The 14,510-nt window shown below is 33.7% G+C and overlaps 1 long non-coding RNA gene across 1 annotated transcript in view; it reads right to left on the bottom strand.

Moving 5' to 3' along the window:
* LOC124893086 overlaps window positions 1-6,172 on the bottom strand; it is a 24,537-nt gene extending 18,365 nt beyond the window's left edge. Inside the window, exons 1-2 of the long non-coding RNA XR_007050545.1 lie at window positions 6,082-6,172; window positions 5,236-5,368 (exon numbers count right to left, since the gene is read on the bottom strand). This is a non-coding gene — a long non-coding RNA (uncharacterized LOC124893086). The remainder of the gene's footprint in view (window positions 1-5,235; window positions 5,369-6,081) is intronic.
* Between the last annotated feature and the right edge of the window lie 8,338 nt (window positions 6,173-14,510).

Below are 14,510 nucleotides of genomic sequence, written 5' to 3'. Positions count from 1 at the left end.
CCAAGAGCACTAAAGGAGAAAAACAACTAGGGTTGCATAATTAAGCTTGAAGATCCGATTTCAAGGAAATTCCTCCATCAATCATCAAGAATCTTCCTTCTAAGGTATGTGTAGTGTTCATCGACAGATTTCTTTCGTTCGTGGAGTTTAAGAATCAATCTTTAAAATACAAAAGCTTGGTTGATTGTGGTGATATAGTCATACCCATATTGATGCTTGATTGTTTTCCTCTTTTTCATTATAAAGTATGATTTCTATATTGTTGGCTGTTGATGATCATGTTGTTGATATTGGGTGATTTCCAAGATGGAATCTTTATATGTTTTTGTGAATTCATGAAATCATCTGAGTTGGAAACATGTAAATTTGGTTGTTCATGATGTATAATTTGATGAATTCACCTATGCTTAAGATGTGTATGTAAGGTGTTTGATAAAATGCCTAAGGAACTAGAAATCATGCAATATAGCTAAATTGTGACTAAATGAAGGATTCATGATATGCCCTTACGTCCAATGACTTCTATGTTGTTAATGTTCCTTATAAATGTTGTTGGAATACTCATGAACTATTCTTATGAGATTATGCTATGTTTACTTGCAAATCCTACTTATGAACAAGATGTATGATAACCATGCAATCCATATGAACTTCTATGCTATTGGTATGTGTTGCTAATATGATTATGCAATGAATAGGATATTAAGATTGTTCAAGTACTTCCATGTGATGTGAAATCCTTTCCATGCAATACATTGTTCATAACCATGCTTAGTATGAGATCCCTACTTATGATATTATAAATTATGGACTCTACTCTTATGATCAAGTCAGTCATGTGGGTCAGTTTCTTTCCATCGAGTCTTGGGGGTACTTATACCCGAAAACTATAGCTGTGTGCCTAGATCCATGTCATGTTTCACGATATCCGAACTCAAGCTATGATTCTATAGACTTTAGTCAGTCATGTGACTTAGGAAAACCTCATGATTTTAGTCAGTTGTCAGATATCAGTAACATTCCGCCAGTCAATGGAATTCAGTAAGATTAAGTCATGCACAGTCAGTTATTCATGTCCATTCCCTCCAGATGGGAGTAGAGGTTATCACCGAGTAAACCTACGGATGGGAACTCACCCGCCAGTTCAGGGTGTGATTCTTAGTAGCAATTCTTGTGTTCCAGAACTACGTAGCTAGCGTAGGTTGAGACATCTTAACCCGTCAGATTAGGGTTGATGAGATGGCTTAACCCGTCAATTTAGGGTTCCCACCGTTCTCATTGAGTACCCACCAGATAAGGGTCACTCACAAGCTATCCTTACCCGTGACACGGTATTGACACCCCTACAGTCGGGGCAAAGATTGGACCCTAGCTTAGCCATAACAGCATACATGGGGCATGCCGGTTAAACACTACTTCCTATAGTTTCAGTATCAGTCTCAGTAAAAGAACTCAGGGCGTTCTTCAGTTTTCAGTAAATACAGGACTGTCAGATACAGTCTTCCATGTTATCAGTTTCAGTATCAGTCATGACAGTTATCAGTAAACCATGTATTAGCTTACAGGTCATGCTATCACGTATTCATGGTCCCAGTTTCTATATATGTGTGTTTGCACTCCCACGTTCATATTAGTCAGTCAATGTTGTTCATGCATGAAACCCTTTATGTTCAGCCTACCTTCCTCGTATACTCAGTACTCCAGTTGTACTAACGCATTTGCGCTATGGTGCTTTCTTTTCATGTTACACCATAGGTTTCGAGACACGAGTTCTAGCCCAGCAGTAGCGGTAGCATTCCAGTCGCAGAGACACAGTGAGTCCTCATTGATTCGAGGCCAATATGATTTGATACATTTATTTATTTTTTTCAGTTTAATTTTATGGAGTTAGTTGGAGACATATTCCTTCAACTCGTTATTCAGATAGTTTAGAGGCTTTCAGATTTATGTTTAGATTTACGTTCAGATTGAGTTGTTTTGGGTATTTTCACCCATATGATTGTATTCAGTTGAACCTTATGGCCTTACAGTTCCATGTATTCCACATTATTATATCATGATTTACAGTATACAGGTACAAATATCAGTCATGGGTTAGCTTGTGGTCCCTCGGGGTCATGAGCACCGTGTAGCATTCTGGTTTAGCAAATCGAGGTGTTACAGTACAATCCTTGCTTTATTCTTTTACGGTCTTAGTATACCTTAAATCGTGCTTGCCTATGTTGTACATCATCATTTGGGGAAGAATGATCCCAAGGAGGGGATAATGTAATGCCCCGCATCATCAATGCATTAGCTCATGGTAATATGCTCTTAGAGTTAAATGACTAGAATGGTGTCAAAGAGACTTAGTCTCATTTTTGACTTCCAAAGTGAGTAAAGTTTAAACCACATATAATTTTCCTAATTTCGACTTTTTATCATGTGGAAAATTGAATGAGCTTTCCTTCGATATAAGATTCACCCAAATTTGATACCCGGGAAAGTAGTTATGGCTAATTTAAGTCCAAGTCGTAAAACACCATCATTTTGGTGCTTGGCGCGTCGCGAGGGGGTCTATTTAACAATTTTCAAATTCCAGTAACCTAGCGTGATTGTGGTGCATCGTGCTGAAGCTCCAGGTCCCAACCAGTGGGACAACGAGATGGCTCCTCATCATGGTGACCCTAAGATCCCATTCGTCAATTTCCAATGAGCCACTGCGATTGTGGCGCGTCGCGGTGACCCATAAAATCGGGCTCCTAGTTATATTATTATTCCGTCTTATAAAGGGTACATTAGGTATTTTCCACCCCTCTTATCAGCTTAAACATGGGATTTAATCCTAAAGACACTAGAAAACATTCACAATCATCCAAATTACTTAAGAACACTTTCTAGGGTTTTAAACTAAAATCCCAAATAACTCAAGATTCAACCGTGGGTTTTCAAAACTAATTGAAGATTTGGAATCCCCAAACTGTAGGCTTCAAGAGTCAGTCATCAAATTCCTAAATTGAGGTATGCGGGGTTTTCCTAAAAATCTCATGGGCATAGAAATCATTAGTTTAAGAAAAGGGTTTTAGAGTTATGATTTAGAATCATATTTTAGAAGTCTCAATGACATTGTTTTGGTCTTTAGGTCTTTCCCCAAATTGATTTAAAATTCTATATATATGTATGCATGTGTTTAAGGATGAATATTCAATTGAGAGTTAGAATTATAATGAATCCCTCTCTTGATATGTTTCCCATTATTCGTATGATATGGATCGTTTTGAAAAGCATGATATAAAAGGTCTTGATTTATACTATGATTTGAACATGATTGTAGAAACAAAAGAGAGGGTTGTGCATATAGATAAATATTGAATATACATATAATGAAAGAGTGTATGGTTTTGCCAAAAGCACATGACAACCATATGTTTGAAGAATTCTTGCATAGTTTTGACTTATGTTTTGAAAAATGAAATCTCTTATACTATTTGCATGTTTGGGTGGTCTGAATTGAGTTTTGATAAAAGAATCATGCATGATGTATTATGGCTCAGAAAAAGGACTTGCAAGTCTAGGTGTGATGATACCAACTCGGATAATGCCATTTTAATTCAGAACAGAATAGAATGCATGTTTGAAATCAGATTTTTAGATTTTTGAAACTAGAACGGTGCATGTTTCAAAATAGACTAAAATTGGGCATAAAGAGAGCTTAGGTGGTTTCCCGAAGAATGCACAAGTTCAGATAACTCATTGCCCAAAATCGTGATTTGCCGATCCGTGTATATTATTATATGCTGGCCTAGTGCCCTGTGGCGTATTAGATTCAGACACTCCAACCCTTGCAGCACACTTGGGTTGGGGGCTTCCCCACTGAGTCAATGGATGATTCCATATAGCTCGTGGAATATCAAACTTGTATGGGAGTACCACCTAACTCAGAAGTAATACAAATATCAGAGGCTGCATTGACAAAAAAGTTTCATGATTATCAAAGATGCCCATGTGTTTTGGAATTTATATTGTATGTTATGTTTTATGACTAGCTCTCAACTATTTTATTTATATTAAAAGCTTTATTTTGGATTGCTCTACGTACCAGTACATCTGTATTAACCCCTCTTATCTTTCAGGTTCTGAGGGCACAATCTAGGAGTCCTAATAAGCATTAGATTTCTTCAGACAGAAGTGCAAGATCTACTCGGTGAGCCTTCTATATTTTAGAAGGCCTAGTTATTTTCAAACATTTATTATCAATTATGGTTTTGGTCTACTGGGGCCTTGTCCCAGTTTTCAGACAGTGTTATTAGTCATGTAGTAGAGATTTCGTAGACGACTTTCAGATATCATTAGATGGTTTTAGATTTCATTTACGCTTGTTGAATTTATATCAGAATTTTGACCATGATTCCGTTCTGTTAAATAATTTCGCATTTTTTCTCTATTATATGAATGTTGTGCATGATTTCCAGACAGATAGGGACGCCCGAACCTTTATGGTTCGGGATGTCCGTTACGGCCAGGGCCCCGATTCGGGTCGTGATATACAAGAAACACAGGAACTGATGCCTTACAATCCCCACATGAAAAAATAAGTTTTTGTATAGTTTTGACTAAAATTTATTTGGGCACTTACGAGGAAATCCTTGTTTTGCTCAATGAACGAAAGCGATTGATTCTTAATGGTGTCTCATCTGAGACGGATTATGATGAATGCAAGAAAAATGAACCCAATATGCTATGCGCAATTTAGTGGGTCATGGACCCAATATGCTATGCGCAAGTATCTCACTGTTGTTTATGAAACTAGAAATATTTAAGCATTTATTAGAATCACATCAAATAAGGTTGATGTAGTTTTTGTTTAGTTGTATCACTGAGTTCAATATATTGCCGTATTCTAGTTTTTATTTGTTAAAACTATGTTCTATATGTTGATCCCACCCAGTTCACATTTCATCATTGATATCTCTATTGTGCTCATTCAATCCAATTCTAGGTACAAGTGAAGGCCTCAACCAATGCATTGTAGCTTTGACAGAATAAAATATAGCCTTGTATTACTTGTTCATATTGTTCGAATAGAAAAAAAGTATATATAAATCATAAAGTGATGCATCTAATAAGAAAACAATTTTTCAGTAAAATAATAAACCTAGAGAAAAATAAGAAAACTTATGTTGCTGGGCTGAAAAGAGTTGCAAGAGTAGTAAGAGAAAAATAAAGCAATTATTTAGAACAGTAAATTAAACTTACACATCGAGTAAACATTTGGAGAAGAGTGAAAAGTTTGTGTCACTATATCATGCATTAGAGCAATTCCCTTTTCCTCTCCCATTGAGTTGAGTTAGGAACAATCGTAATTCATCTTGTTGCATAATTGAGTAACCTGTTTCAATAAACTAATTCAAAAATCCTCAATCTTCAATATTTACCTTCATGTGAAGCTATTGCATATTACTGGTAAATATTATATATAAAGTAATGTATACGTGATAATGAATTTCTACATAATCAATGAATAATCAGTACGCATATGTTATGCATTTATTATACATTAAATATAGGCATATTATCACTTAATTCACCTCACTTTTACTTTCATTCTAAAGAAAGAATTGAATTGCTCAAAGTCTCTCAAACTTCAGTATTTACCTTTGTTTTGAATAATTACTAAATAATCTACGTTTAATTTTATCTATATCTTATACATTACTTACACACTTGTTATACTAAATATAGGCCTATTAAGGATTAATTTACCAAACATTCAACTATTTAGAAAATTGAAATGGCTCCTATTGAAAAATCTCTGAAATCCCTTGGAAACAATCACAAATCATAAAAGAAAATTGTAGAAAATCTAAAAAAAAATCTCATAATTGTCTATCAACTATAGGTACAATCTACAACTCTACACTATTCAACCTCACATACATCTTTAACTATGGTTTTCTCAAATTTTATAGAAAAAAAAAATGATTTTTTATGAGAATTCAGGAGAAATCAGATTAAAATAAAATTTTGAAGAAAATGAGGAGTACAGAAAAATATAGAGACATAAATGAAGAAATAGAAAAAAATAAAATAAAAGGGGGCTACCAGAAGTTGTCATTTTTTTGTTGGAAGGATGCAACATAGAGGACAAAATAAAGGAAAATGGAGGTACTGCATAAGATAACGGCAGATAGGATTTTTTGTGTATGTGTTTGAATTGGCTATAATGGTATATATAATGTAGAATTGGTCTAGTTTGAATAATAAAAATGGATCCATAAAAAAAGGGTTATTTTTAGTTTATTTCTATAATAAGGTGTTTATTGGATTAATTATTGAGCGTCAGGATTAAGGGCCGTTTGGTATATCTCTGATACTCCGTCAGTAAATTTGGGACTAAAATTAAATTTTGTTTGAGTGAAGATATGATCGCAAGTTTAAGCCTCAGAGAATAATCATAAATCATATCCCTGGAGAAATAATTGTCCAAAATACTCTCAATGGTAGCACCAAAATCTCTTCTCCAATTGAGTTGTATATCAAAACCGTGAAACTCATAAATCTCGAGCCCTGAATTCATTCGACTACACATTCAACAAACTATTCTTCAAGAATCCCTATGTATACAATTTTTAGACACTTCTACATACATCAAAAGATGAAACTTTATTACATTATATATCGCTATGACAATTATAATTAGACTTGGAATTGTTCTATTTGGGTAATGAAAGAGTATGATATTGTCAAGTCATGAAGAAAGTAGTTTAATATCCCTCTAGACGGGGAACCTAGAACCGTTCTGGGCTTTAAGATCTATGGTGAAATAATTTTGACAAAAAGCAAAGGAACCAGATCCTTATAATTTCGAGACGCATGAAAAAATAAGTTTTTGTATAGCTGTGACTAAAATTCATTTGGGAACTTATGAGGAAAGCCTTGTTTTGCTCAGTGAAGGAAAGCTAGTGATTACTAATGATGTCTCCTCAGAGACGGTTTAAGATAAATGAAAGAAAAATGACATTGAGAATATTAATGCATGCGTCAGTATCTCACAGTTGTTTATGAAACTGAAAATATTTAAGCATTTACTAGAATCTCATCAAATAAGTTTTATGTAGTTTTTGTTTAGTTGCATCGCTGAGTTCATTATATTGTTGTATTCTAGTTTTTGTTTATTAAAACTATATTCTATATGTTGATCCCGCCCAGTTCTCATTTCAGCATTGATATCTCAATTGTGTTCATTCAATCCAATTCTAGATACAAGTGAAGGCCTCAACCTTTGCATTGTAGCTTTGGCAAAACAAAATCTAGGCTCGTATTACATGTTCATATATCATATCATTCCAATAGCAAAATAGTATATATAAACCATAAAGTGATGCGTCAAATAAGGAAACTAAGTTCCAGTTAAAAAAAACTAAAAATAAATACGAAAAGTTTTGTTGCTAAGCTGAAAAGAGTTACAAGAGCAGTAAGAGAAAAACAAAACAGTTATTTGTAACAGTAGACTTACACATTGAGTAAACATTTGGAGAAGAGTGAACAGTTTGTGCTGCTATATCATCCATAGAGCAATTCCCTTTGCCTCTTCCCATTGAGTTGAGTTAGGAACAATCGTAATTCATCTTGTTGCTACAATTGAGTAGCCTATTTCGATAAATTAATTCAAAAAATATCTCAAATTTCAATATTTACCTTCATTTGAGACTATTGCTATTATTGGTAAATATTATATATAAAGTAATGTATATTTGATGTAGAATTACTACATAATCTATGTATAATAAATATGCATGTGTTATCCATTTATTATATATTAAATATAGGCATATTATAACTTAATTCACCTGACTTTTACTTTCTTTTAAAAGAAAAATTTGCACAGCTCAAAATCTCTCAAACTTCAGTGTTTGCCTTTGTGTCGAATAATCATTACATTATCTATGTATAATTTTATGTATATCTTATACGTTAATTACACACTTGTTATACGAAATATAGGCTTACTAACATTTAATTTATCTAACATTCTACTCTTTAGAAAATCGAAATGGCTCCTATCAAAAAAATTCTGACATCCCTTAAAAACAATCATAAATCTTAAAAGAAAATTTTATTAAATCTTTTTTTTAAGAAAAAAAATCTCATAATTTCCTAGCGACTATAGATACCACTTGCAACTCCACACTATTTAACGTCATATACATCTTTAACTATTATTTTCTCAAATTTTATAAAAAAAAAAATTGAATTTTTACGAGAATTTAGGAGAAATCAAATTATAAAACGAAATTTTGAAGTAAATGAGGAATACAAAAATAAAGATACAGATCAATATAAACACAAATGAAAGAAATAGAAAAAAAATGAAAAAGGCCTACAACAAGCTATCATTTTTGTTGGAAGAAAGCAACATAGAGGCAAAAATAAAGAAGTACAGAGAAAATGGTACTGCATTAGATAGCGGCGGCTAGTTTTTTTTTTTTTTTTTTTTTTGTGTGTGAAATTAGAAAAGTTGTCCATAATGCTATATATAATGTAGAGTTGGCCTAGTTTGAGTAATAAAATATGGATCCATAAAAAATAGGGTTACTTTTAGTTTATTGCTATAATGGGCTGTTTATTGGATTAATTATTAAGCATAGGAATTAGAGGTCATTTGGTATGCCTCTAATACACCGTGATTAAGTTTGGTATTAATATTATATTTTGTTTGAGTGAAGCTATAAATTTAGTCTGATAAATTCTTTAATCCCAATCTTAATTCTGAATATCTCATAAATTTAATGTCAATCTTATTCTAGATATCTCATTTAACTTGTTAATATCTTTGATTTTGTTTATTTGTTTAACTTTCACCTGACATTGATTTTTTTTTTTAAAAAATATTATTTGTGAAATGTACCTAAATGTTGTTTAATTGTGTTATCCTAAACATGTTATGTGAAAAGTTAGAAGTAAAGAGTTTCCAAAGGAAATATTCCTTTTCAAAGAATTAAAAGAAAAGTAACACACAAATTAACACCAAAAAAAAATATATAATCTTATGCTATATATCTTCAAGGTGAAATACTCTCTTCATTCCATTTTATTTGGTCCCCTTACAAAAATTAGTTGTTTGAACTTACTAGTCTAATTATAAAATCAAGAGAAAGTTTATCAGTTCTTCCAATACGATCCTATCTTTAAATAACTATGTAAAATATCAATAGTCATACTCAAATGTTCAAAGTATATTTAATAAGATTAATTTCATAAAATAAATTATGAATAAATATTGTACCTCGACAAGATTGGCAACCCTTTTAAATAAAAATATATTCTATCATCAACTGTAGATTTTATGACGAAACAAATCAAGAGGGCTAGACGTCAAACAACAAGAAGCTATAGATTTAAGATTTAAAATTATTTGAGTTTAAGTTTTAAGGTTTTTAGCATTAAAATTGTTATATTTTTAAAATTATAATTTAAATTTACCGTTTGTTAAGATTCAGTAATTTTTACACATAAATTTATATTTTAACATTTTATCTAAATCCAATATCACCACGCTATGTGTGCCCTTTGACAAAAGAAAAAATGGGAGTAAGTAAGCAATCTCTTTTCACTTGACTATAAGCAAGTTAAACATTACATCATCCACATAATTATTTGATCTTTATAAGTTAAAACTAAGAAATTGGAACTACTAAGCCATAAATAAATAAAATTCATAATTTTCACTTTTAAATTAGCATAAAAGTTAATCTTACAGCTTCATAAATTGAATCAAGAGAAATCAAGTACAAATTTAAAGGCAATATGCCTCATCAGGATAAACTAATTAAGGCACCCTCTCATGCCTTTAAAATCATATTTTTTTCCATGTTACACCTTCACACTCACTAATCATAATCTTATTTTGTTGACTTAATTATAAAATGACAATTTCTAGTTAAACAAATTCCTAAACATCAAATCACAAATCTCCTTACAATGTCAAACTTTGCTTTTTATAACAACATCATTTGTCTAGATATTTTTTGGTTGTTGTTGTTAAACTTGGCCGTTATTGTAAAATGTTGTTATACAGAGATTTGGCGATTGTATTTTTGTCATGCATTTCAGCTGATGAGTGATGTGTAAAGGAGAAGGTTCCAAGTATCAGGCAATCCAGGGAGACACCAATGGCTGCAATCTAAAGTATTGTGATCACTATAGAAAGTTGGATGTGCATTTATTCTATATTGAGAAAGTGTTTAAGGTCCAATAAATGAACTGGTTTTCTAATTCTGCTTAGTACTTTGTTAACCACAATGTCGGCTGGAGTTGTCCCTACTGGATACTTTATCTCAAAAAATGGTTGTTTTTCACTCTTGCATGGCTGTTGGATCATTCCAATTCTTTCCCCTGATAATTCTAACTTGTCCGCGACATTGAAATGGAGTTCAAAAGAACTACCATGAGTAGGCACTCTCGAAATGGTAGTGTTATAAAAAATGTTCAAAAAATTAATATTTACATGTATAATATTCATGTTAGAGTTTGTGACCGGAATTTTGTTGATTCTAGCCTGAACAGTTCGCGGAGAGGCCCATGTTTGTGATTTTTTGTGGCCTGATCTCGGAGCCCACCACTGATCCTGTTGGAGGTGCAGGGGCGAAGCCCTCGCAGTATGGACCTGTATGCTTTTGGGCCTAGTATCAATTTGTATGCACGTGTTATATAAGTATGTTTAGTGGGCTGTTTCGGGCATTTTTGTATGTACAAAATTGAGACTATCGTCTCCATATTGTATTCCTCTCCTGTATAGTGAAATTCCTCTTCCTCTGTCCATGGTTTTTCCTATCAAGGGTTTCCACGTAAAAGCTGTGTGTTCTTGTTATTTTTCTTTTGTTTGTGGTTTGCTTAATCTGTCTGATCATAACAATTCCTATATCCTACTTTCCAACTATACAAACACCTATAACGCCTCGAGAGTACACCCTGGACGCCACACGGTTCTTATAGCCCCAAAGAACCACAAGCTAATCCATGAGTTGGTACCTGTTGTGAGCACTGAACAAAATAATGAAGACATATGTAGAACTTAGCTGAAAAATGCCATAAGGTTTTGACAAAAAAAAATTAATATTGAATCATATTTTTAAAATGTCTGAAACATACTGTCAATACTGATAAAGCAACTGATAATAACGAATGAAAACTAACTATCTGTCACGACCCGAGCCGGGTCCCTAGACGTGGCACGCACCCAAAATTATAGCTAGTATGAGAGAATGTTCTGGCATATCACCTGAACATACTTATAATACAAATGGATAAAGCGGAAGTAATATAGAATTCAATCATGATTTTCTCAAGAGATAAAACTTCACCCAAGTTTATTAACACCGTATAATATCCAACAATACCAATAGCTATGATAAATAAAGACTAGAAATTACAAAGTTTTCTTGACAACCACACCGGCCTGTGAAGCCTCTAATAAGTACCAATACCAAAAGGAAAGAAAATATATACAAATAGTCATCATATCCCGTCCGGCCTTCTGATGGGAAAGAGGCTCACCAATAGCAGAAGATAAAGATCCTAATGAGGGGCCTGACTGTGGACTTGAGCGCCAGAACATACATCATGAAATGATGTAGAACCAAAGACGATCAATACGTGAAATGTATTAGTATGTAAAATCATTTCAAGAGGATAGTACAACAAGAGACTATAAATGACAATAAAATTCAAATGTAAAGGAAGACAACTGGAAAGGGACAAGAATATAAACTGAACTTATGATTGACTAAGGTAAATTTAATACCTTTGATTATTTGTAGGAGGAAGTAGTGAACCGTCATAAACCACCATGTGAGCGCATGGAGTCTGATCTCTGCCCAATCAGTTAAGCCGTCCTATACCTTGACAAGAACAGGACGTGACATGACATAATTTACTAGCAAGTATCCATGGTTAGCCCCTTTTCGGGACACATGATAAAAAAGAAGTCATCCGATTTATAGAATAATCTCTATCCTATGTCGGCAAACATAGTTCATGCATTTGTTATTTAAACCTATGCCTTCACGGTCAGCTAACTAACTCCCTTATGCTCATGAGGTTATCTTATGTATTTATATTCAAAGTGTTGGCCATTTTAGGGCCATGCTCCAGATTTAGCCTTTTTAGGCTCATGTACATAATTTAGGCCTTTTTGGCTTCAAGTTGGGAATTTAATTATTCTGTATTCATGAGATTGATACCTTTTCATAATATTCAGAATAGCTAAAAATATTCTGTTAAGGATTCATTAACATGATTTCCACAAATGTTGGTAGATTAGGTTTGGGAGTTAACTGGAAGGATAGTAATTTATACATGGTGTAATCGCTGAGATAAGTAAATCTGTCTAGAAATAGATTTTAAGTATTAAATAGGATTATAACTGTAAGTCTGGGAAAATCCCGGGAGCATCACTGTAATTGTTGAAGCTATCATGAATTCTTCGCAACTTTGTGGTACTCAATTAAAATTCATTTACAAAGGGAATCAAGGTTGGAATCATTAATCCTTATTGAACCACTAAAACCAACAGACATATATCACAGACAAGAGTAATGAGCCATCATAGTTTACTGTAGAGCATCAATCAAACAACATACCACCAGTTTACGACATGAAATAAAAACAGAGCAACCAAAAATCAATATCTATTAGTTCAGTAGCCTTAAATAGATTGCACATATATTAAAGAGAAACATAAGACAAATTCTGTTAGCATCAAGGTAGTTAGTGATATAAGAAAGACAAGGGAGCACGAAACAAACACCAAAATCAGTCCTCAAGTTCAAAGAACCAAGGACCCTTTTGATGACCACACTCGGATTCACAAACAAGAACAACAATACACGAGATAGGGGTGTATTTAAAAACCTAAAAAGCCACCCCAAACTAATATTATCAACAAAAGATGAAGGACACGAAGAACAATAACAATATTATAACAATACTCACGGGTTCCACAAGCAAGACACACAACAGTTACAAGATTACAATGAACAAAAGGATAGATAGATAGACTACATGAAGGAATAATCTTAAGGACCCAAGAACATATTCCACTATTGAACCCTTAACACTACTCACAACAATTCACCTGTCTCTTACGTTGGTACAAAAGGGACCTCGATCTCCCAAGAGTCCAACGTTTCCAAGCTTGAATCCAATAGAGTGATTCCACACTCAAGTCAAAAACCCCAGTTACATTATCTTGGCCAAGAGGCCTTTCTCACAAGAAAGAGTGTTTCAATGTTACAACTTTCAATAATCTTCAAAAACTAAGTAGTAAATGACCTAACATATTCTATTTATAGTAGGTTACAAAAATAGTGTGAAATATCCAAAAGACCCCTTAGTCAAATGCTTCACTTTAGGTGCCTTTGGTGTGTAGAATGTGGACTGTTTTGGAGCCTTTTTAGGCCTCCTTTGCACTTCATTTGCACACACCAAGTCTCGGGTCCAATATACGCCCTCATAAGTCCACCTACATGATCGTACTTGTATTATCCTTCCCTTCTTGAAAAGGATTTGACCTCAAATTCGTACTTTGCAAAATCAAGAGAAGATAAAAAAGCACACATCCTCATGACATGAGGGTTAGGGTTAGCAAAATCAACACATCAACATGCCATGCCGAGGGGGAACAAATTTAAAGTATATCCACGGGTTCTTTTTATTAAACATGGAAAGACTAGTACAAATGTTACAAAGGAAGCGGATCAGATAAACATCAAAACAAAATGAGCCTAAACCAAGAATAATCCTTTCCTATCCTAAGTTGTCACTGGGATCAAATGGTAGTCGTAACCGAGGACTTAGGTCTCGGCCACTCCTACTTTCCCCTATGGTGTCGTCCTTAAAATTAGGCATACCCTCTATATCACTGTGAAAAGTATCATAAGCACAAAGATGGTATAGAAAGGTGTCACACAAGTCAACTCCAACTAGGGTGTCCTCATGTAAGTACTTACTAATTTCAAGTTCATCGTCATTAGTATGCTCAATATAGGAACAGATGAAGAAGGAGTAGATAGAATTTCTAGGCATACAACGCTTTCTCTTTCAAGAGAGTAGTCCCTACAAAGACATAAACTATCATGGGTAGCAAAGGGACCATACTAAAGAAATAAAGAACAAAGGCCGAGACTACTCATACCATACTCTAAGATGGCACCGGGGTCAAATGAGAGAAGTAGCCATGGGCATGGTTCTCGATCATACTCTATTACAAAAGGGTAACCAGCGCTTAGCTTCACACCATCACGGGCATCCAAAGGGTTACGAACAAAACCATTTTCACAAGTATAATCACAATTCGGGTTTCCTATACCTTCAAGCAAATCAAGGTCATCTTCACCTGATTGATCATTTTGCATGACCTCACTAGTTGTTGGTAACTCGTATACCAACGTATACTTACCTTGGTTTTCACAAGGGACCACTAGTGTGTGAGTGCTCTTGTCAATTGATAATAGAACCTTTTTCAAGTTATA

This window comes from Capsicum annuum, unplaced genomic scaffold, assembly GCF_002878395.1.
Source record: "Capsicum annuum cultivar UCD-10X-F1 unplaced genomic scaffold, UCD10Xv1.1 ctg5358, whole genome shotgun sequence".
Lineage (NCBI taxonomy): Eukaryota > Viridiplantae > Streptophyta > Magnoliopsida > Solanales > Solanaceae > Capsicum > Capsicum annuum.
Note: the sequence above shows the minus strand (reverse complement) of the source record. Positions and strands in the feature narration are given on the sequence as shown.